The sequence below is a fragment of the Pan paniscus genome, chromosome 1 (genome assembly GCF_029289425.2).
Source record: "Pan paniscus chromosome 1, NHGRI_mPanPan1-v2.0_pri, whole genome shotgun sequence".
NCBI classification, from domain to species: Eukaryota; Metazoa; Chordata; class Mammalia; order Primates; family Hominidae; genus Pan; species Pan paniscus.
The window spans coordinates 62,413,251-62,437,045 of NC_073249.2; positions in this window are offsets into that span (position 1 = coordinate 62,413,251).

Below are 23,795 nucleotides of genomic sequence, written 5' to 3' on the forward strand. Positions count from 1 at the left end.
CTGCTTTCCCAACTTGATTTATTGAAGACTGTCATTTCCCCAGTGTGTATTCTTGGAACTCTTGTCAAAGATCAGTTGATTGTTTATTCTTTGGTTTATTTTGGCTCTTTATTCTGATCCACTGGTCTATACGCCTATCTTTAGTAACATACAGATTTGATTGCTGTAGTTTTGTAATATAGTTAGAAGTCAGGAAGTATGTGATAACTTCCACTTTGTTCTGCCTCAAAATTGCAGTGGCTCACACCTGTAATCCCAACACTTTGGGAGGCTGAGGTGGGCAGATTGCCTGAGGTCAGGAGTTCGTGACCAGCCTGGCCAACATGGTGAAACCCCGTCTCTACTAAAAATACAAAAATTAGCCAGGTGTGGTAGTGTGAGCCTGTAATCCAGGCTACTTGGGAGGCTGAGGGAAGCTGAGGCAGAAGAATCGCTTGAACCAGGTGGTGGAGGTTGCAGTGAGCTGAGATTGCACCACTGCACTCCAGCCTGGGCGACAGAGCAAGACTCCATCTCAAATAAATAAATTCATAAATGAATAAATAAATAAAATTGCTTTGGGTGCTCCTGGCCTTTTGTTGTTCCATATGAATTTTAGAATTTTTTTTCTATTTCTCGGCAGGACACTACTAATTTTTGATAGGAATTCAACTGAACTTGTACATCTCTTTGTGTAGTATGGACATTTTAACAATATTTTTCCAATGTATAAACAGGAGATGTCTTTCCACTTATTTCCATCTTTTTAAATTTTTTTATCAGTGTCTTACAGATTTCAGTGTACATGTCTTTTACCTCGATTGTTTAAGTATTTAATTATTATCGATGCTATTGTAAACATAATTGTTTTCTTAAACATTTTTTGAATAGTTCACTGTTGTTGTATAGAAATGCAACTGATTTTTGTATGTTGATTTTATATCCAGTTAATTTACTGAGTTCATTTATTAGTTCTAATGGTGTTTTATGGTGGTGGGGGGGTGAGGTCTCTAGGGTTTCCTGCATGTAAGATTATGCCCTCTACAAGCAGAGATAATTTAATTTATACTTCTAATTTGGATACATTTTATTGCCCAACTTATCTAGCTAGAACTTCTAATATTATACTGAATAGAAGTGGCAAGCATCAACATTATTGCCTTGTTCCAAATCTTACAGGAAAAGCTTTCAGTTTTTCACCACTGAGTATGGTGTTAGCTATTGGCTTATCATATATGTCTTATATTGCATTGAAGTAAATTTCTTCTACACTCAATCTGTTGGAGACTTTTTACCATGAAAGGGAATTAAATTTTATCAAATGTTTTACCTGTATCTATGAAGATAATCATGTGATTTTTATCCTTCATTCTGCCAATGTGGTGTATGACTTGGACTGAACTTACATATGTTGAAGCATTATTGCATCCACAGAATAAATCCCACTTGGTCATGGTGTATGCTCCTTTTGATGGCTGTTAAATTTAATTTGCTCATATTTTGTGGAGGAATTATATATCCATGTTAATTAGTAATACTGACCTGGAGTTTTCTGTTCTTATAGTATCTTTGCCTGGCTTTGGTATTCTGGTGATGTTGGTGTCATATGAAAAAGTTTGAAAATGTTCCCTCATATCTTATTTGTTGGAAGGGCTTAAGAAGGATTGGTATTCATTATTCTTTAAATGTTTGGTAGAATTCACCTGTGATGTCATCTCGTCCTAGGCTTTTCTTTGTTGGGGGCTTTCCATTACTGATTCAATCACCTTAGTTTCTATTTGTTTTTGATTCTTCCTTGGTATAATGTGTATTTTTAGTAATTTATTCAGTTCCATTTAGAGCCTTATCTTACACCATATACAAAACTTAATTCAAAATGGATTAAAAATTTAAACACAAGATGTGAGGCCATAAAGCTCCTGAAAATACAGAAAAAAATTCTTGACATTGTTGTTGCCAATGATTTTTTGGATATAACACCAAAAGCACAGGCAACTAAAAGGAAATTAGATAAGTAACAAGTAAGACTACATCAAACTAATAGGCTTCTGCACAGCAAAACAAGCAAACAAAAACAATAAAATGAAAAAGCAACCTACAGAACAGAAGAAAATATTTGCAAACTATATATCTGATAAAGGACTAATTTCTGAAATACATAAGGAATTTCTACAAAACAATAACAAAAAACAAATGAGCCAATTAAGAAATTAAGAACTGGGCAACATAACTGAATAGGTATTTTTCCAAAGAAGACATACAAGTGGCTGACAGATATATGAATATGCACTCAACATCACTAAAAATCAGGGAACTACAAATAAACAACACAATAAAATATTACCTCATTCTAGTTAGGATGGCTATTACTAAAATAAAAACAATATAACAATTGTTGAGGAGGATGTGGAGAAAGGGGAACACTTGTATACTGCTGGCAAGAATGCAAAATGGCATGGCTGCTTTTGGAAAAAAGCATGAAGTTTCCTCAAAAAGTGAAAGGTAGAATTACTATATGATGCAGCAATCCTGCTTATGGGTATTTGTCCAAATGAACTGAAATCAAGATCTCAACCAGCTATTTGCAGTCCCATGTTTATTGCAGCATTAGTTGCAATTGCCAAGACATGGAGGCAACACAAAAGTCCATTGATGGATGGATTTAAATTTTTTTAAAGAAACATACAATGGAATATTATTAAGCATTAAAAAAAGAATGAAATACTGCCATTTGAGACCAAATGGATGAGACTGAAAGACAATATGCTAAGTGAAATAAGCCAGACACTGAAGGACAAATATTACATGATACCACTATATGAGGAATCTGAAATAATTAATTTCATAGAAATAGAGAGTAGAATGGTAGTTGCCAGGGACTGGGAGAAGGAGGAACAGGAAGGCATTTGTCAAAGGTTACAAAGTTTTAGTTATGCTGGATGAATAAGTCCTGGAGATCTACTGTACAGCAGAGTAACTATCTTTAACGATACTGTATTGTAGACCTAAAAATGTGCTCGTAGGGTAGACCTTATGTTAAGTGTTCTTATTACAAAAAAAAAAAAGAAGGTGAGAAGAAACTTTGGAAATGATGGGTATGTTTATGGTATAAATTGTAATGATAGGTTCATGGATATATGCTTATCTCCAAACTCATGTTATATACATTAAATATGTACAGATTTTTAAAATGTCAATTATACCTCAATAAAGTGGTTTTTAAAAGATAAGGTCTTCCAAGGTTGAAAGACAAAAAAATAAAAAAATAAATTTAAGTGCAGAGATTGGTGAAATTAAAAATTGTAAACCAATAGAGAAAGTCAATGAAATCTAAAGCTGATTCTTTGAAAAGAGCCATATAACTAACAGACAACTACCAGATTGACCAGCCAATGAGAGAGGGAAAGAATTAGTGAATATACAAATTGCCAATACCAGGATGAAAGAAAGAACATCACTAAAAACACAGAGACATTTACAAACTAATAAAGCAATATTATAATCCACCCTCTGCTCATAAATTCAACAATTTAAATGGAATTACTCAAAAGGTAGAAACTCCCTACTCGTACTCAAAAACAAATAGGTAACATAAATAGTCAAGCATGTATTACAGAAATCAAAATTATGGTTAAGCATCCTCCAACAAAGGAAACTCCAAGTCCAGATTGTTCCACAATACCTAGCAGTAAAGGAGAATATTCCCTCCCTTTCAGACTGAACTTACAGAAACTGATCTGACACCTCAGTTAAAGCATAGAGGAGATTAATTGTTGGAAATTGAATGCTTCAGTGAATGAGTGCACAGCCTTATGGAACATCAGGTAAATTTACAGAACATAATTATATCTGAAAAACAGGCTAGAGACTTGGGTTTGAGCAATCTTCATAGATGTCTAATATCTTGAGAAATTATAACCATTCTTGGGATTGGAAAAAAATATTGTAGATTTACCTAATCTTCTTTAGGATCATTAATTCACTCATTGAAAAGAGTATTCCTTAAAAATTGGAACTGATACTGAGGGAGCAAGGTAACTAATACCAGTTAGATTACTGGAAGCATTAACTGACGTTATGTGTGGGAAAAAAAGAATCAGGGAGACAAGAATTTTGATTGTCTTATTTTTAACATACAACTAGAATCCTTCAGGGACTATGCAGGGCATGGAGAAGAAGTGACAGCAACTAAGAGAAAATCCACAAATTCCTTCATATCTGTGGCAGAATGTGTGGCAACATTTGAAAGAGAATTTTGTAATCTGGGTAAATGTATATGAATATGTCAAATTTTTGACCACATATAAGGAGAAAAGATGTCTTTGAGTTGGCAGTGTATCCATATAATTACTTTGAGCAGTATTTGATTAAGACAAATTAAATCAAGATTTTTATAAATAATACCATGTTGAAATTAAGCAGAAGTAAATAACATAAAACCAAAGCATCCAACAAAATTAAGGTACTTAATTTGAAGGTCACCAATATCAAGCCTCTGATAATATGTAGTTTACATACCAGTAATGTAAACACATCTTCTGGTCATTTTGTCATATAACGACTATGCTTCACTGGGCTGCTTTGACCTATTTCCACCAGCCACTCTCTTTAATTTAGTGCTTGTTTCCGTTGGCTGTCTGCAAGATATTTTCTAAGTGACTCAGTCCTTTCTCATTTGTCACCTCATTTTTTGACATATGACATTCCTTGACAACTCTGCTTGTATCAGGTTATTTTTCTATCAAATGGAAAATGCCAATACAGGGTTGTATTTAATAAAAGAAAGAGAAACAAGTTTAAAAAGCTAAAAAAATGAGAATTTCAGAGGACTATCAGCAATTACATAGGTGAGGAATTGGTGTTTACATTACTCCACATTCCTTTCACAGGTATTTATTTAAGGATTTGCCTGATAGAAGGTTATTTTTAAATTGTGTTTCTCAATTTCATATTTGATGGAATTTATGAATTACATAGAAGTTTTGATATTTAGCTATTACTCTAACATTAGAAACATTTATTAGCAGTATTTAACATTTTAAATTGTAATGAACTTGTTTTCCTACCACTTTTCATTTGGCTCTACAGTTTTTTTCCATTTTTAATCTGCTGTTGCTTTCTGAAACTAATGCACATTCACTTACTGATTTTGAGAGATGCTAATAAAAATAAATGCATGTGGAAGAGTTAATTGCTAATTATAGTTATATGTAAATTAGATCCTATATTGATCCCATTTTTGCTATGGTAATAAGTGTAAATAAATTAAAAATATAAAATGCTATAACATTTGTTATATCAAAAACCATGTGTGATATACATATATACACATACAGTTAATTATATCAAAAATTACACTCCTGTATATACACATAAATATATAGCTTGAAAATTATTTATACTATAGATGTGAGTATAGACATTAAATATAGATAAATAACAGCTAGCTAACTAGTCATATAAATACAGATAATATAGACAGATATAGTTGATATAAATATAGATAAACGTGGAGGGAACATCATGGAGACATTCTGCCGTATCAAGTGCCTTTTCTTTTTTATTTAAATAGAAGTTCATTTTAATCACAAATTTCACACAATGCTTATTTACTTCCCTAGCTTTATGCTCTGCAGAACACAGAGATAAATATTTTCGGCTATGGATGAACTAAAGCTCTGATTTTAGTTTACAGTAGTTGGTCCTGAAATTTTCTAACCACTTTCAGTTACATTAATGGATAGTATTGATCAATATATCCTAGGAATCTTAGTAATATTTTCTTTTTATTTATTGAAAATTAGAATACTTTAAAAATTATCTTTTTTATTTATAAGATGCTAATTAATTGAAATTAAACTTTAATAAGAAGTGCAAAATTTACAGCACACTTTAATTACTATATTAAGTTTCGTTCAGTATTTTGGCCTTACCTCTTTATGCATTACCTTCAAGTGAAAGAATGAATTCAATTTTAGTAACATTGCCACCACTGTGGGTTTTAGCAACATCATCAGATTAAAATATAACAATTCCAGGGATGTAGCACCTTGAAATCATTCATATTTATGTAAGATATTATGTATAATACTTTATTTAAAATATGTAAACTACGGTACCAAATGAAGTAAAATATATCAGCAGTCCAAAAAACAATTAAGAATTCAAGCAATAGGGATTATCTTGTATTCGTTTGATGGCAAAGTTCCATTCGTTTCCTATCATTAGGCTAAGCAAAGACAAAACTAATAGGATGGCCAGTGATTTTATTCATTTGGTAGAACCACATACTTAGTGGTGGTCAGTTAGGAGCTCATGTTACTCAAGCACCTCTGTGTTATTCTCTCAGCACCCTGTGTTATCCTATTGTGGTTGATAGCAAAGTTTAGTTTAGGTTGATAGCAGATGTTTTTTTCCTCAGGTATCCTCAGCCACATTGAAAGCTCCATGATGACCTGTTCTGTCAGTTTTGGTCACTCTTGTGTCCCTGGAGCCTAGAACTGCATCAGAAATACAGCAGGCATTCAATTAGCTTTTGTTAAATAACTGAATAAATACATCCGTAGGCTTAATTTTTCATTTATTGCCATCAGACACGTGATGAAAACACAACCTTAACAATTTTTTAGTTTATTATCATTATAAGATATCCATATGTTTTCTCATATTCTCCCAGTAAGATTATTTCTGAGACCAATTCTTCTTAATAGTTCTTCAGATTAACTATTAAATGTAATGAGAAACTTCAATTTTTAAAGGTGCCAATGAATTTTGAAACAATCACTTTATTACAAAAAATGCCTTTAATATATTAGTTATAAAGTAGACATTAATAGAAATTTAGTTATAATTTTTTAATATCACAACTACAAAGTATCTAAAGAAACATTGTTTTTATAAGTTAAATCTATTTGAACAAAGAGTAGAATTAAATATCCTGATAAATCGGTGGTGGAATATCTAAAATTAAAGTTCAATGGAGAATTATTGTAATTTTAAGATTACTTTGTGTCAAAGTGTATTTAGAAGTATGTTGTTCTTTTCAACTTTTATTTCTTCTTTCCTGAGAAACTCTTTCCCTGTATCTTACATATTTCTTTAGTAAAATGTAAATCCTGAAAGAATTTAGAACCGGTAATTTAGAGGCTGTAAAAGAATGTGGTGAGGAAAGTAGATTATAGAATCTCAAAAACGCAACAAAGAGAGAAATTGATGAGAATACTTTTAAATTCAAAGAAATGTGAACATTTAACTTTTGACTAAACCACAAATCTCAAAGTATATAAAATAGCTATTAATCCTGACTTCAAGCAAAAACAATTATTTTCAAAATAACTTCACCTAAATATACAAATGAACCACATATCATTCAATAACTCTCACCAAGATACACAATAACTAGTATGCATTGCCAACTACTAAAAAGCAAATGTCCCTGTAATTCTGGAGGAAAACACCCAGACCTCAGCTGGCACTAAAAAGAAGTGACAGCATAGTTCGTCATCGCAAGAATGTTGCTATATTTTGTTCATTATGCCTTACTCTCCATTATTGAACAGAACTGGGTGATCTTTATTTCATTTACTTTAATAGAAGACTCTTCTAAAATGCTTCTGGTTAATATTTGGTTTGAATGAAGCACTTTATTAAAAATGCTGGATGTTTCCACTTAACATAGCCTGAATAGCTGAAAGGGAAATAATGGCACAAGCATAAAATGGCATAATAAATCAAAGGACACCCTTTTCCTTCTAAACATGTCCAAGGTTAGTTTTCATCTTAATAGAATTGCTGATCTGTCAACTGATCAACTGTAGATATGCTTGTGACTTGTTTCAATGGAAAGACGGATGCCAAAAATAATGAGAAATAATCCTCTGAGTCTTCTCTAAAAGCATTTTTGTTTTGCTGAAAATGCTTTGTATGCATTGAAAAATCTCTTCCCTTCCTCAGAGTAAAATTTCAATTGATTAAAAATAAAAAGACTTGGCTGGTTCATATTTCTAAGTGGCATGGAACAACCGATCATTATGGCATAATATTATTTTCAGGATTGACTTTAAGTTATAATGGTGGTAACAGTACTTGAACAGAAATATCCAACTCTATCAGGGATAAAAAGGTGTTATCACCATTTGAAAGATTAGGAAATTATGTAATCTGAAATAAGAACAACCTTCTCCTTGCATCAACAATAATTAGAGACCTCAAGATCAATGCTATCTCCTTTCCAAAATGAGAGAGAGAGAGAGAGAGAGACCTTTTCTTCAGCCATATATACATACCCTTCACCCCACCCTCCCCATATAGTGGACTACCAGTTACACTATCACAGATAACAAAAATTTTGAAATCCCTTCAAACACTTACAGTGAAAGTTACATGAAAACTCTCATTTAATCTCTGGAAAAGATAAAGAGTCTCTGAAGAGACAAAAAGCCTGGTTGTGCCATATCATATCAACCACAATAAAGCTTTTAGTCAGGAAGATGGCACAATGTAGAGGTATTTTAAGCAGTTTTGAAATTAGATGTGCACAAAGGAAGCAGAGAAAATATCTATATTGTTCACCCTTTAGGTGAAGATCTAGTGGCCTCATGTAAAAGGTCAGGTTGGGCTAAGTGGCTCTACCATGTCAGGCTAAGCTTTCAAGTCTTGCTGATACAGTATGCTCCTATATTAAAATATCTCAGTTCAAATTATCTGTCTAAGCTTCTTTATGTAGAAACCAAGTCTTATTCATGATGGAATCCCAGTGTCTAGTGCACAGTAAGCATTCCATAAATCCTTGTTGAGCCCCTGCAGAGGCGTACATTTCATTTTATTAGCCATCAAATTTCAAGGTCCTCCCAGGGATGGTCTAAGCAGGATTTTGCTCGAGTTCTAATCAAGGACTATACATAGAGGAGCAGAGACTCCTAATGCTTCAAAGGGCAATTAGCACAGCTTTAACTCATTCACAAATCCTTAAAAATTCGAGCACATACTTTTACACTGGAGGATGGCCCTTTCAATAAAGGCAAATCATTTAGAAGTCTAATACAATATTTCATTTGGATACATGTCCTGGTGCTGTTCAAGCACAGTGAAGAATACTGTAAAACTTTAATTTGGTAGAGCACAAAGGTATCTTTTAAGTTCCTTTATTTTAAGTTATTAGTCAAATTATTTTAACCTGAGCTTTCAAAAAAGTATTCTCAGGAGAAAATCAGAGAAAATGATGCATTTAATATATGTCAAGATCAAGAAAACTCACACACGCATACACCCCCCACCAGACAATCGTCAAAACACTTACTACAATCTTTTGGCCCATCAGCTTAAGAAAAATAGCTGTAACATCCTTTTTTTGTGACTCAGGAGGAACACAGTCAAATGAAATAAGATAATTCAAAGAGGTCTTCACTTTTCATTTATTTCTATTACTGATGCGATTCTGATATTTTCAGGACATTTCACTTCATTTTAATCTTCTGATGGCACAGTTTGCATCTGTATTGCTAAATTCAGCTTCTCAGATTTCATTACTGCATTTTACCAAAAAACAAATACAAAAAACTTTTCTTCATATGAATTATTGAATAAATGTAAGCAATGGAAGTGCAAAGGTGAAGTGAACAGATAAAAGAAAAAAATACAAGAGAGAGACTAATTTCATTAAGTAGTATTTTAAGTGTGCTTTCATTGCATGTGACTTTGAGATTTATAACATTTATTTTAAAATTCAGGATGCAGTAGAAAATATATCAATAGATCAATGTATTTATGATTAACCACTGTGTGCAGCTTGATAGATTTCATAGTATAAACAAAGACAAAATAAGTAAAATTACTAAAAAATCAAAAATAGTCAAAAATGATGTGTACCCTAAGAAGACTTTTTTCCTCTGAAGAATATTTCTTGAAATTATACCTTTTCAAGACTACAACTATAAAAGATAAGAGGAAGTTAAAATTCTACTTCTGAAAATGCAGCACAACTTGCTGAAAATAATGATTCAGTGACAGAAATAAATGCATCTAAGAGTATGTGAGTATAATTACGTACTACAGGTAGTAAATGTCATGTTATGTTTCAATGATTTTATGGATATCAAACTCATCTGTATGCTATTTCTAATAGCAATTTTATGACTAAACTAATAAATATAGGAAACTGTTCTGATTTTAATAATTCATGGTTTCTTATGGTAGTCGTTTATTTTGGCTAATGTAAAATGATAAATCTGAAGGCTAAGGTTAAAGCAGGCCTTGAAAAATAGCTCAAAATATTATATGCAATCCTTGTCCTAGATCTTCCTAAAGTCATTATTGCATTTTCTGGAAGTATACTGTAGGGGCTTCTTTTCCACTTCAAAGTTAAAGCCATTAAACTTACTGTTCCATGTAATAAATTAATAAACAAGAATAGATTAACCAAATGATATGGAGCATTACCTTCTTCCAGTTCCTCTCATTCTCATCTAGTTCGTTGTTGTTTCTCTCTTGTGAAGTGGGGAAAACTTCTATTTAAATTTAGATTGAATAAAGTGCTCGGTAAGATATTTCAGAATCCCAGAAGTGTGGTATGTGGTGGAGAGAGGAAAATGGCTTTTTTTTTTTTTTTTTTCCTGGAGCTTTTGAATACGTTGGCCTGTGAGCAGGTCTGTTGAGTATGGCTGCCAAAATATACTGGCAGTCATTTAGGCTCCCACCAGAGCTGAGAAAGCAACCCAGAAACAATTTCCCTAAATACCAACTGTCTTATGCGGCTTCATGAACTATAATATTGACCTTCTTTATGAGCGTTTGTCTTCAACTTGTAAAAATACCACAGGCTTTGCTATGCCAAGGAGAGAAAGATCAACAGCAGCAACCACTAAGCAGCCTTTCTTTTTGATTAAAGATCTTCTTGGGCATTTATTCTCACTGTTACTTCCACCAAGAGGGGCTTCATCATAATTAGGAAGGCCACCCACACTATCTATGGCTGGGGTGAGGTGTAATTTAGCAAACTGGAGCAACGTTGGTAATGAAAAAGGGTCCAATTAACCATGACACTAGGACAATAGTATAAATTATGACTGTCCCAGGCAACCAAGACAGGCTACTCATTTATGATCACTCATCTATGACACACAGCAGCTTGACAGTTCTTCAGCTTTTCATATTGGCAAAACATTTCCATCACTTTGAAAAAAAATCTGATCATGCCACTTTGTTCTGTATAAGCAGGTGTGGTCTGTGAACTAGTGGAATTTTGACAATCTGTTGAGGCTAGACGCATTTGGTTTATGTTAATATAATGCTTCAAATTCTTTAATTTAAAATAAATTTTATAGAATGCCTTTTAATTGATTATAATTATCTCATACAATTCAAACTTGTAAATTTGTGTAAGTTCTTTATAGATTCTGGATATTAGACCTTCGTCAGATGCATTTCCCCCACTTCTCTAGGTTGTCTATTTACTCTGTCGATAGTTTCTTTTGCTGTGCAGAAGCTCTTTAGTTTAATTAGCCCCCGTTTGTGAATTTTTGATTTTGTTGTAATTGCTTTTGGCGTCTTCATCATGAAATCTTTGCTTGTTTCTGCGTCCGGCATGGCATTGCTTAGGTGGTCTTCCAAAGTTTTTATAGTTTTGGGTTTTACATGTAAGTCATTAATACATACAGGATTAATTTTTGTACATGGTACAAGGAAGGAGTCCGCATATGGCTAGCCAGTTATCCCAGTATCATTTATTGAATAAGTAGTCCTTTCCCTATTGCTTGTTTTTGTCAAGTTTGTCAAAGATCAGATAGTTGTAGGTGTGCATTCTTATTTCTGGGTTCTCTATTCTGTTCCATTGGTCTATGTGTCTGTCATTGTACCAGTACCATGCTGTTTGGTTACTGCAGCCCCATAGTATAAAGTTGGATAGTGTGATGCCTCCAGCTGTGTTCTTTTTGCTTAGGATTGCCTTGACTATTTGGGCTCTGTTTTGGTTCCACATGAATTTTAAAATAGCTATTCCTAGTTCTGTGAAAAATGTACTTGGTAGTTGGATAGGAATAGTATTGAATCTATAAATTACTTTGGATGGTATGGCCATTTTAATAATATTGATTCTGTCTATCCATGAGCATGAACTGTTTTTCCATTTGTCTGTGTCCTCTCCAATTTCTTTGAGCAGTGTTTTATAGTTCTCCTTGTAGAGATCTTTCACCTTGCTGGTTAGCTGTATTTCTAGGTGTTTTATTCTTTTTATGGCAATTATGAATGGGATTGTGTTCCTGACTTGGCTCACAGCTTGACTGTATGTATGTCTCAGCTTGGTGTATAAAAATGTGAGGTATTTTTGTACATTGATTTTGTATCCTGAGACTATGCTGAAGTCGTTTATCAGCTTCAGGAGCTTTTGGGCCAAGACTATGGGGTTTTCTAAATATAGGATCATATCATCTGCAAACAGGGATAGTTTGACTTCCTCTCTTTCCATCTGGTTGCCCTTTATTTCCTTCTCTTCCCTGATTGCTCTGGCCATGATTTCCAGTACTATGTTGAATAGGAGTGGTGAGAGAAGGCATCCTAATCTTGTGCCAGTTTTCAAACAACCCCATTAAAAAGTGGGCAAAGGATATGAAGAGACACCTTTTAAAAGAAGACACACATGCAGTCAACAAACATATGAAAAAAATTTCAACATCACTGATCATTAAAGAATGCAAATCAAAATCACAATGAGATACCATTTCACACCAGTCAGAATAGCTATAATTAAAAAGTTAAAAAATAGCAGATACTGGCAAGGTTGTGGAGAAAAAGGAATGCTTAAACATTGTTGGTGGGAATGTAAATTAGTTCAACCATTGTGGAAAACAGTATAGTGATTCCTCTAAGACCTAAAAATAGAAATACCATTTGACCCAGCAATCCCAGTACTGGGTGTATACCCAAAGGAATATGAATCATTCTATCAAAAAGACACATGCATGCCTATGTTCATTGCACCACTATTCACAATAGCAATGACATGGAATCAACTTAAATGCCTATCAATAGACATTTAGTGGTACATATGTATGATGGAATACCATGCAGCCATAAAAAAGAATGAGATCATGTCCTTTGCAGGATCATGGACGGAGGTGGAGACCATTATCCTTAGCAAAGTAAGGCAGGAAGAGACAACAAAATACCACATATTCTCACTTATAAGTGGGACCTAAGTAATGTGAATGCGTGGATACATAGAGGAGAACAACAGACACTAGGGTCAATCAGAGGGTAAAGGATGGGAGGAGGGAGAGGATCTGGAAAAATGACTAATTGTTACTACTAGGCTTAATACCTGGGTGAAAAACTAATCTGTACAACGAACCCCCATGACCCAAGTATACCTGTACAACAAATCTGCAAATGTATCTGTGAACTTAAAAGTTAAAAAAGCCACACAATTCAAACTGCCATCTCTATTTTATATACCTTCAATTAGATTCTTCTTTCATACTTCTAAATCCACTTCAATGAACACTCAAACTCCCCTAAACCCATATTTCCTCTCCTTTTTGACAATCACTGGACTTATGTCATATCTAAGGGATAAATTTATACTAATGTATAGAGAAAAACAAAGTTCAAATATTGAACATTGATTATGTTGTTGTCATGAAAGAAATGTATTCTTTTTAGTAAACAAAAATGCTAAATCTGCTTGTATTTTACAAATATATTTTGAAAAATAATCATTTAATGATGTAATAAGTTCTTGCTTGCGTCATTACACGCAAAGGCAGAATCTTATTTTTTAATTGTCTTCAAAAAGCTCTCTGTCTTGATAAGACATCTGCCTATGATGGATAGCCTAAAGGGCCAGGCGCAGTGACTCATGCCTCTAATCAGCACTTTGGGAGGCCGAGATGGGCAGATCACTTTAGGCTAGGAGTTCAAGACCAGCCTGGCCAACATAGTGAAACCCCAACTCTACTAAAAATATAAAAATTAGCTGGGCATGGTGGCGAGCACCTGTAGTCCCCACTACTTGGGAGGCCAAGACAGAATCACTTGAGCCTGGGAGCCAGAAGGTGCAGTGAGCCAAGATCGTGCCACTGCACTTCAGCCTGCCTGGGTGACAGAGTGAGACTCTGTCTAAAAGAAAGAAAGAAAGAAAGAAAGAAAGAAAGAAAGAAAGAAAGAAAGAGAGAAAGAAAGAGAGAGAGAAAGAAAGAATGGAAGGAAGAAAGAAAGGAAGAAAGAAAGAAGAAAGAGAAAGACAAAGAAAGAAAGAAAGAAAGAAGAAAGAAAGGGAAGGAAGGAAGGAGAAAGAAAGAAAGAAAGAAAGAAAGAAAGCAAGCCAGCCTAAGAAGAGGTGATTTTACTTACTTACCTTTGCTAGTGATTTTAAAATAATGCTTGTTGACAGTCTCAGGTTCACTTACTCAACAAATGTTTTTTGAGCACCTACAATAAAAAGGCATCCTTTTAAGCACTGGCAGGAAAAGTACTGAAGAAGTTGTATAGGGTTTCTGCTTCAGGACATTTATGTTTAAGATTAGAGTGGAAAGACAGAAAAGAAATTAATAAATCAACCAAAAATACCAGTAGTGACAAATTATAATAAGATAAACAGGGTAATGTGACAGCAAATGTCTAAGTCAGGGAAGGCTTTGCTAGAGAGTGGTCATTTAAGAAGTAGAGTTAAACTTGGCTAGAAAAATGAATCTAATGCTGTCCTCAAAATAATTATGCCGCCTTCTTATTTTCTTTTCTATCTTCTTAATATCTCAGTATCATCTAGTTTTCTACCCATTAATCAGGATTCAATCAAAGAAACTTACACATTTTTTGAATTTGGTAACACTCCATAAATGTCTTGTCCTGTAAATAAGCACTTCTAGGATGGCAGGCTATAAGGTGAGAAAATCTATTAACCCAACATCTTAAAGGTTAACAAAATAAAGATGAAAGTACTTATTTATTTAATGGGTTTGGAATTTGTTAAACATGACAATTAAAATTAATCCTGACAAATAGACCAGTAGAATAGAGAATCCAACAAGTGACCCAGATATATGAGGTTCCATGAATTATAACTAAGGTGACACTAAAGTAGAGAGGGGGAGAAGATGGTCTTTTTGCTAAACAGTTCTGGGTCTGGGTCAGTTGGCTAAACATATGAAGCAAAAAAGTTACCTTGATTCCTACCTTGTACCATGTATAAAAACATTTCCAAATGAATCATACATAAATGTGAATGGTAAAGTGATAAAGCTTTTGGGAAAAAAAGTAGGCAAATATCTTCAGGATTATGAAGATACAAAAGGTGCTAACTCCAAATAAAATCATTGATTATAAGATTACAGTTTTAACTTTAAAAATCTGTTTATTAACAGACACCATTAAGAGAAAAGGCAAACCACAGAGCAGGAGAAAATAGTTGCAACACATAGATCCAATAAATCCAGAACGTACAAACGACTCCTACCAATTTAGAAAAAGTCATACAAGTCAATGCAAAGTTGTCAAAAACCTTCTATAGGACTTTTATAACAAAGAAAACTAAAACGACAAATAAATATAAGAAAAACGGCTCCAGGTCCAGGCACGGTGGCTCAAGCCTGTAATCCCAGCACTTTGGGAGGCAGAGGCGGGCGGATCACCTGAGATCAGAAGTTCAAGACCAGCCTGGCCAACATGGTGAAACCCTGTCTCTACTAAACATACAAAATTAGCCAGATGTGGTGGCGGGCGCCTGTAGTCCCAGGTACTTGGGAGGCTAAGGCAGGAGAATCTCCTGAACCTGGGAGGCAGAGGTTGCAGTGAGCTGAGAAGCCGAGATTGCTCCACTGCCCTCCAGCATGGGTGACAGAGCAAGACTCTATCTCAAAAAAAAAAAAAAAAAAAAAAGAAAAGAAAAAAAGAAAGAAAGGGGGCCCAACTTCCTAACTCATTATGAAAATAAATAGTAAGACGGCACATGATACCACTGCACACATATCAGATTGGATAAAATTTTAAAATAAAATGACACATAATCCCAATTGTTAGCAATGATGTGGAATAATTGCAACAATCGAGCACTGAGTATAGGCGTGTGACTTGGTATAATCGCTTTGGAAAGCAATTGGCAATATGCACTAAAGCAGAACACACATATTGCTTATGACTAGCAATTCTATTCTTATGTGGTTCCCCCTAAATAGTGGACATACGAGCTCACCAAAAGCAGGTATAAGACTGCTCATAGTTGTACTGCTCTCTATAAGCAAAAATTGGGAGCACATGTCCATCCACAGTAGAACAGACAAATAAACTGTGGTATATTAATATAATTGAATACTATTCATCAGAGGTTGGCAACTCTGACCTATGAGCCAGTTCTAGTGTGAGGCCTGGTTTTTTTTATGACTTGCACACTAAGAATAACTATTATATTTTTAAAGTACTGTAAAACGCACAGACACACACCCACAGAAGAATATGACACACATCTGTATGTGTCCCGCAAAGCCTGAAATACCTTATATCTGTCTCTTTAAAGAAGATATCCACTGACCCCTGTTATACACTAATGAGAATAAATAGATACACCTATGCACAACAACATGGATGAACAGCAGACATAATGTTAAGAGAAAGGTGCTAGACATAAAAGAAAATACAAAGTACACTTCATTTTTAAAAGTCCAAAAGCTAGCAAGACCTACATATGATGTCAAACGTAAAGATAGTGGTTCCTTTGGAGGGTGGGTAACCCCTGGGAAAGGGTACAAGAGGTCTTCTGGATTTGGGATAGTGCCTTTTTAAAAAAAACAGTAAACTAGTTATACAGCTGTGTTTAGTGCTAGAAATTCCCTGAGCTGTACACATATAATAATGTGCACTTTTCTATGTGTATGTTACATTTATACTTTAATAGAATTTAGAAAAAAGTAATAACTCCCCACAATAATTGACAAGAATGCACATCACAACATTATTTGAAGTAGATAAAAACTAGAATAAATCAAATTGTCCAAGAACAAATCTGGTTAAATAAATTATACTTTACCCATACAATGGAATTCTATGCAACCACAAAACAATAAACTTATAAAATATTTGTTTATACTGAAAGATGAAAACAATAGAATTTTAAATGACTTTAAAAACTATATGCTGAATAAATATTTTGCAAAAACACAAACACATACAAAGATCTCAGCCTAGAAGAATATGCCTAAGGAATGGATCATACCTTCCTCTGGATGTGAGATTAAAGATGCTTTCACTTTATTGTTTTTTTTGTTTGTCTATTAGTACTTTCTGATAATTTTTAAATAAAATATTTTTGCAAAAAAAAACTACCCTAAAATGTATACCATTTTAAGTACTTCTGGAAAAGTTTGCAATTGATACTATAATTTGAAAGCTAGAGGAGCTGCTCTGGCCAATGTCATTCTGAAAGGGTTTGAAGATATGTAGAAAAATGTATTAGTATCCGCAGCTGCAGGAGAGCTCTATAAATACACAGCTTCTAGTTAGGTCTCTCAGTATAAGATCCCAACCTCAAACAGATCTAAGGGTTTACAGTATCAAAAGTGTCACGCTGACATTGCCATCACCATTCATTTATAAGCATCATAAACCCCTGGGGGTGACAGATGACTTCCCTCTCTTGCTGATAAAGAGAAGCTGACATTGCTTTATTATCTCTTCAAGGTTAAAAATCAATGGTTTACTTGTGAAAACATCTGTTTGTAAGCTTGTCTTTGCTTCTCTCAGGGGCCATATTTACATGCTGGGTTTTAAGCATGCCAAAATGTGAAGCTTAAGTTTCATTTGGCTCATTTTCTTTTTAAACATGCCAGCCTGGCTCTCTACGAGAGAAAAGAAAGATAAAAACCCCAGCAGTGTAAGCCTATACTTATCCATTTGTAATGAGAACAAGTTAGATTTTACCTGTTAAAAATTAATGAATAATATCTCTGAGCAGGTGACTAGAGACATGAGTATTGATTTTAGATCAAGTGATGGATGTAGAATAAATGTCAGCAAAGGGAATTCAAATAAGGATAACTATGCAGTTGTTGCTGTTGTTGTCAGAGAAGCCTATGGAAAATGGATTACATTATATATAGAGAGACTGAGGAATTTTTCACATTTAATTGACTCATCTTCATTTTTAAAAAATCTCATAAAATAGTCTACAGGACAGCTAAGGACTTCCCATTCAAACATCTTTGACACAAGAGACAAGAATTTGAATTTTAGGAAAACACTGTCATCAGCATCCTACAGTCTGCAACAGTCAGTTCATGGGTGTTTTTAAGAATAGTTTTCCAGATTTTCTCAGTACTCTATAGATAGCATCTCAAATTCAACATAGCCAAAAAAGAAACAGAGCACCTCTATCAAACCCCAAATCAACTTTTCTCTAGAACCTTCATATCTCTTCTCTTATTTCTATTCTCATCTCTAGTTTTGGGCAGCTTCACCTTCCCAGTTTGCTCAGGCCCCAAACCTCCATGTCATCCTTGACTCCTATTTCCCTCAAACCCCATATCCACTGTCAGCAAGTCCTGTGAGATTTAATTACAAAATATGTCCAGAAATCTACATACTCCCTTCACTCTGCTGCTGCTACCCTGATCTAAAGCACCTCCTCTCTCATGTGGATTACTGTAGTCTTCCAACTCATCTTCTGCCTCTGCCCTTGGTCCTTTGTAAATCTACTACCAACCTAAGGCCCACAGACATTCTACTAAAAAGCAAGTGAACTGATCTTATACTTTTGCTCATATTTTTCCAGTGGCTCCCCATCTTGCTGAAAGAAAAAAGTTCTTGCACTGACCCTCAAGACCATATCAAAATATGACCTTTCACTCCTTTGCAGTATTTCTTGACCAGGCAAAAAATCATGTATTCTAAGTTCCATTTAAATGTTACTTTCTGTTCTTTGTGGTTTTGTACATCATCTAAAATAGTAACTTCTTTTCTATTCTGATAAGTCATCTCTTACTTTTGGAGCTTACCTGTGTAACAGCTAGTAGATTATATTTAGTGAATTCATCACTTTTAAAGATAATTTTCTCATAAATGATGCTATATCATATAGAAGAGTCATATATACATACAAAGCTTAACAGATAAAATTTAATGCACATATTTGCTTTAAAAATCTGTGATCTTAGAGCTAATATATTTCTAAAGAGTAATACAAAATCCATAAGCTCCAAAAGATGAATACAGTTATATAATTGATGCTATTAAACTGAAGGCAGTCATGAATGCTTCAGGATAATTTCAATTTTGGATAAGAAGGAGAGGCTCAAAGTTGCATATGCAATTTTTAGAAGATAATTAAATAATCCTGGTTATACAGATTAATCAAATCAAATCAGAGACTTGGAGAGAACATTTCCGAGGTAAAATCTTAATCTCAAAAAAGAGACTATTAATCTTACATCTAGAGCCTGAGAATCCTAACTTCAGTTTCCCAGGACTTTATGGCTTTGGAAACAAATATGAGAAAGATTTGATTCATCGTTTACATTGTTTATTTCTCACGCAGATTGCCTATGAAACCAATGATGTGTTCTGAGACTCACTAGTATTTATCCGTATATTTTAAGAACATTGGTAGAATCATGTATGGTTTACCTTCAGCTTCCGCCTGGAAATAAAACTACTTCAATCATTCAGAGCATGATGTTTGGGACTGCAGCTTCTCAGACAGATCAACTGGGTTGTAAGCCCATCTCTAACACTTGCACAGACTCTAACCTAAGGCAAGTTATTTAACCTCTCATTCTGTCTTTGCTTTTTCCTTGAACTTGCTGGTAACAAAAATAGCTCCAATTTAGGAGAGATGTTGTGAGGAGTTAGTACATATGAAACATATATTTTCTAAGAATGCAATAAACATTATTTGTTACCATCTTTTTACTAGCAGCTGCTAATCCTACTCTAATCTATAATTTTAAATAAATTAGACAAGCAGATAGTGAGCTTATTTTTTATTAGACTTTCTTTAAAGAGATGTAAATTTGAATATTTGTGAGTTCTGTAATGATTCAGTAAAGCTAAAGACAAAACTCAGCAGCACTAAATCATGCATGTCTGTAATCAGTACCTTTACCAAAATGCTAATGTGATTTGAAGGAGGGACAATGGGTAGGTCTTTGTTTAGAATCTCCCAGAGGCAGACTTTATTCCAAGGATTTAGACACAGGTAGTTTATTTGGAAGAGACAACAAAAAACCTCAGGAAAAGAGTGTAAAAGTAGGAAAAGGAGACTATGGAAGCCAAAAAAGAAAATAGTTCCATCAGTGAAATCTGGGTGCCCATGTAGAACACCAATTTCAGTTATTCAGGCTAAAAAGTAGTGAGGGAGCAGGAGTACTTATTCACCAATACCCAGTAGTCATTGGTTAAGTGCTACTCCAGGGTGGTAGAAATGCCTTGGCACTTCCAGCCTGACTGATGGAGCCGGAGATAATCCTCAGACAGAATCACAGATTCTAGCATTAGAAATACCATTTCCATGCATATTGGTGTTACCTAAGTGCCAATGGCTACGGGCAGGACACTAGCAGCATCTGCTACATAGAGTAAATAGAGAAGGAAGAAAGGTCAGAATCAGAACAGCATTTATAAATGTCTGTACAAGGAAAATCTAAGCAGAACAGGTAGGTGTTCTGTTTTTGAAAGAGAAAGATAATCTTAAAATTTAGTCCTGGAATAGTTTTAGAAAAAAAAAAAAAGGAGATTTGGGAGTAGTTTAGATTTTAAAATCCCCCTAAGAAATGCCTAAAGAATTCATTACAATGTTAGAACGGAATAGAAACAGGAAGAGCAAAAGAATAATATGAGTTTCCAAAGACATTTACTGCTATCCCAATTCCTCATATAATGATAAATTTTATTACACTGTAATTCTTATTTATTAAAATTTTTGTGTTTCAACAGCTCAAATGAGATGCAACTTTTTGTTTTTATGTTGGTCCAGGGAGCATTAGAGGACACAATACTCATATAACATATTAAGCACGTCATCAGTTGCACATCAAACTCTAATAAATTCCTGCATCTTGTGATTGAAAATGAATGCAAGGTCCTGAAAGGTTAGAACACATTGCAGTCTTAAATTTTCAAGTGTGAAACCCTGTTTCTGTACAACTTGTAAAGAGTTTGAACATCAAGTTTTAAGTAGGATTGCTTGAGAAAGCATTTATTCATGCTAACTTCTTGTTAATTTTTGTCTTTTTTGACCCCTGCAAGAAGAACATGTGGATTTATCAGTAAAAATATGTCTAGCAATTGTCAGGTGGGGGACAATGTTAAAGAAAAATAATAGAGGCCGGGCGCGATGGCTCACGCCTGTAATCCCAGCACTTTGGGAAGCCTAGGTGGGCGGATCACGAGGTCAGGAGATCCAGACCATCCTGGCTAACACGGTGAAACCCCGTCTCTACTAAACATACAAAAAATTAGCCGGCCGTGGTGGCGGGCGCCTGTAGTCCCAGCTACTCGGAGAGGCCTGAGGCAGGAGAATGGCTTGAACCCGGGAGGCGGACCTTGCAGTGAGCCGAGATCACGCCACTGCACTCCAGCCTGGGCGACAGAGGGGGACTCCGTCTCAAAAATAAAAAATAAAATAAATAAATAAATAATAATAATAATAATAATAATAATAGAATGTTTGTCATAACAGGAAGGCAAATCAGTTATGAGTCCCAGCTTTGAAGTTAGGACAGTTGCTTTTCTGGTATGAAGAGCTAGGTTAGGTGAAAATGACTAAAATACTAGATAAATACATATTTTTCATTAACATTAAAGCATAGAAGAGCTGAAGAGATAACAGAATACTGCCTAGCCAAATCAGGATAGATAAAATCTACACCCAGAGCAGCAAGGGATACATCATATACCTAAACTGTTTTGGCCCTGCGTGCACCAATCTACCAATCTGACAAACTTGGGCTTTGGTCTCTGGCCTCATTAAGCCACTCTAGGTAAGCAATCATAGAGAAGATGTCACCCCCACATTAAGTGAATCTCAAAAATTAACACTATCAGAAGAAAAGTGAGCCAGAACTGGTATCCCCCACAACTACCACAACCGTGGTGCACTGCAGGTAGGGCCATTTGACTTGGCTCTGAAAAACTATGCATAACCCAAGGAAATGAAAACAAACAAAACCTTTTCTTGATGAACTCCCAGTAGAGTGCACTACAGAAGAACATGCTGCCAAGATACAACTCAGTGGGCCAATGAAGCACAAGCCTTGAACTTGCTTTAAGGAGATTTCTAACTTGTAGTGCTCCCAGATTTCTGGAAAATGTAAATCTTCCCTGAGACAGGACTTTCATCTCGTGCTTTAGTGAATCTCCACAAACATCTTCCCAATGGCAATTATTAGTACACTTAAACCATTTACCCAAGGCACCATGAGCAAGAATAAACACAAAAATAGACATATTAGGAACAGACTCATCCAAACTTCAAATGTTGGTATTGTCAGACATTCTAAAACAATCCATCTTATCCTGTTTAAAGAAATAGATGGCAAGACTGAAATTATCTACAGGTAACGGAAACGCTAAAACGAATGACAACTATCTTTAAAAAAAAGGACTTCTAGAAATAAAAGAACAACCAATATTAAAAAAACATGTTGGACATAGATGGCAGCAAACTGAAAATATAGAGAAGTAGTGAACTAGGAACTAGTTCAGAAGAAATTAATCACAATATAGTATAGCAAAAAAAAAAAAAAAAAAGATGGAACTATAAAACAGAGTAAGAGACATGGAAAATATAGTAAAAAGTCCTAATGCATATGTAACTGAATTTTTAAAAAAGGAAAAAATGGGTCTGAAGCAGTATTTCAAGGGATGATGGCTAAGAAGTCTAGAAATAATTAAATATACCAACCCACAGATTCATAGAATCAGTCAGACCAACCACTTCCTTTTATTAGTTCTGTCATCTTCTGCATGTTGCTTGTTTGTGTGAATGTGTGGGTGATTATTGCTATCATTTCTTTTTTAAAAATCAGATTTATTGAGGTATAATTGTATACAAAAAATTGTATGTTTGATGTATACAATCTGATGAGTTTGGACATCTTCATTTATCCAAGATATCATCATCACAATCAAGATAATAAACATATCCATTATCTCCAAAAGTTTTCTGATATTCTTTTGTGTTTTTTGTTTACTTTTGTGGTAGGAACACTTACCATGAGATGTCCTCTCTCTCTTTTTTTTTTTTTTTTTTTTTTTTGAGACAGGATCTAACTCTGTTGCCCAGGCTGGAGTGCAGTGGTGAATCACAACCCACCGCAACCTCAAATTCCTGGGCTACAGGAGCATGCCACCACACCCAGCTAATTTTTTTAAGTTTTTTGTAGAGCCAGGGTATCACTATGTTGCCCAGCTTGGTCTTGCATTCCAGGGCTCAAGCAATCCTCCTGCCCAAGCCTCCCAAAGTGCTGGATTACAGGTGTGAGCCACCACCCACAGCCCTCTTAAATTTTTAAGTGCACAATACTGCATTGTTAACTATTGGCACTGCCTTTTATAGTGAATTTCTAGAAATGATTCTTCTTGCATAATTGAAAATTCATACATATTGAGCAAAAATTAGCACGTACTCCTTTCCCAAACCCCTGACAACCAACATTCTATTCTGTACTTCTTTAAATTTGACCATTTTAGATACCTCATACAAGTGGAATCATTCAGTATCTGTCCTTCTGTGACTGGCTTATTTCACTCAGCATAATGTCCTCCAGGTTCATCCATGCTGTTGCAAATAGAATGATTTCTATTTTTTAAATATTGATCAATATTAAATTGTATTAGAC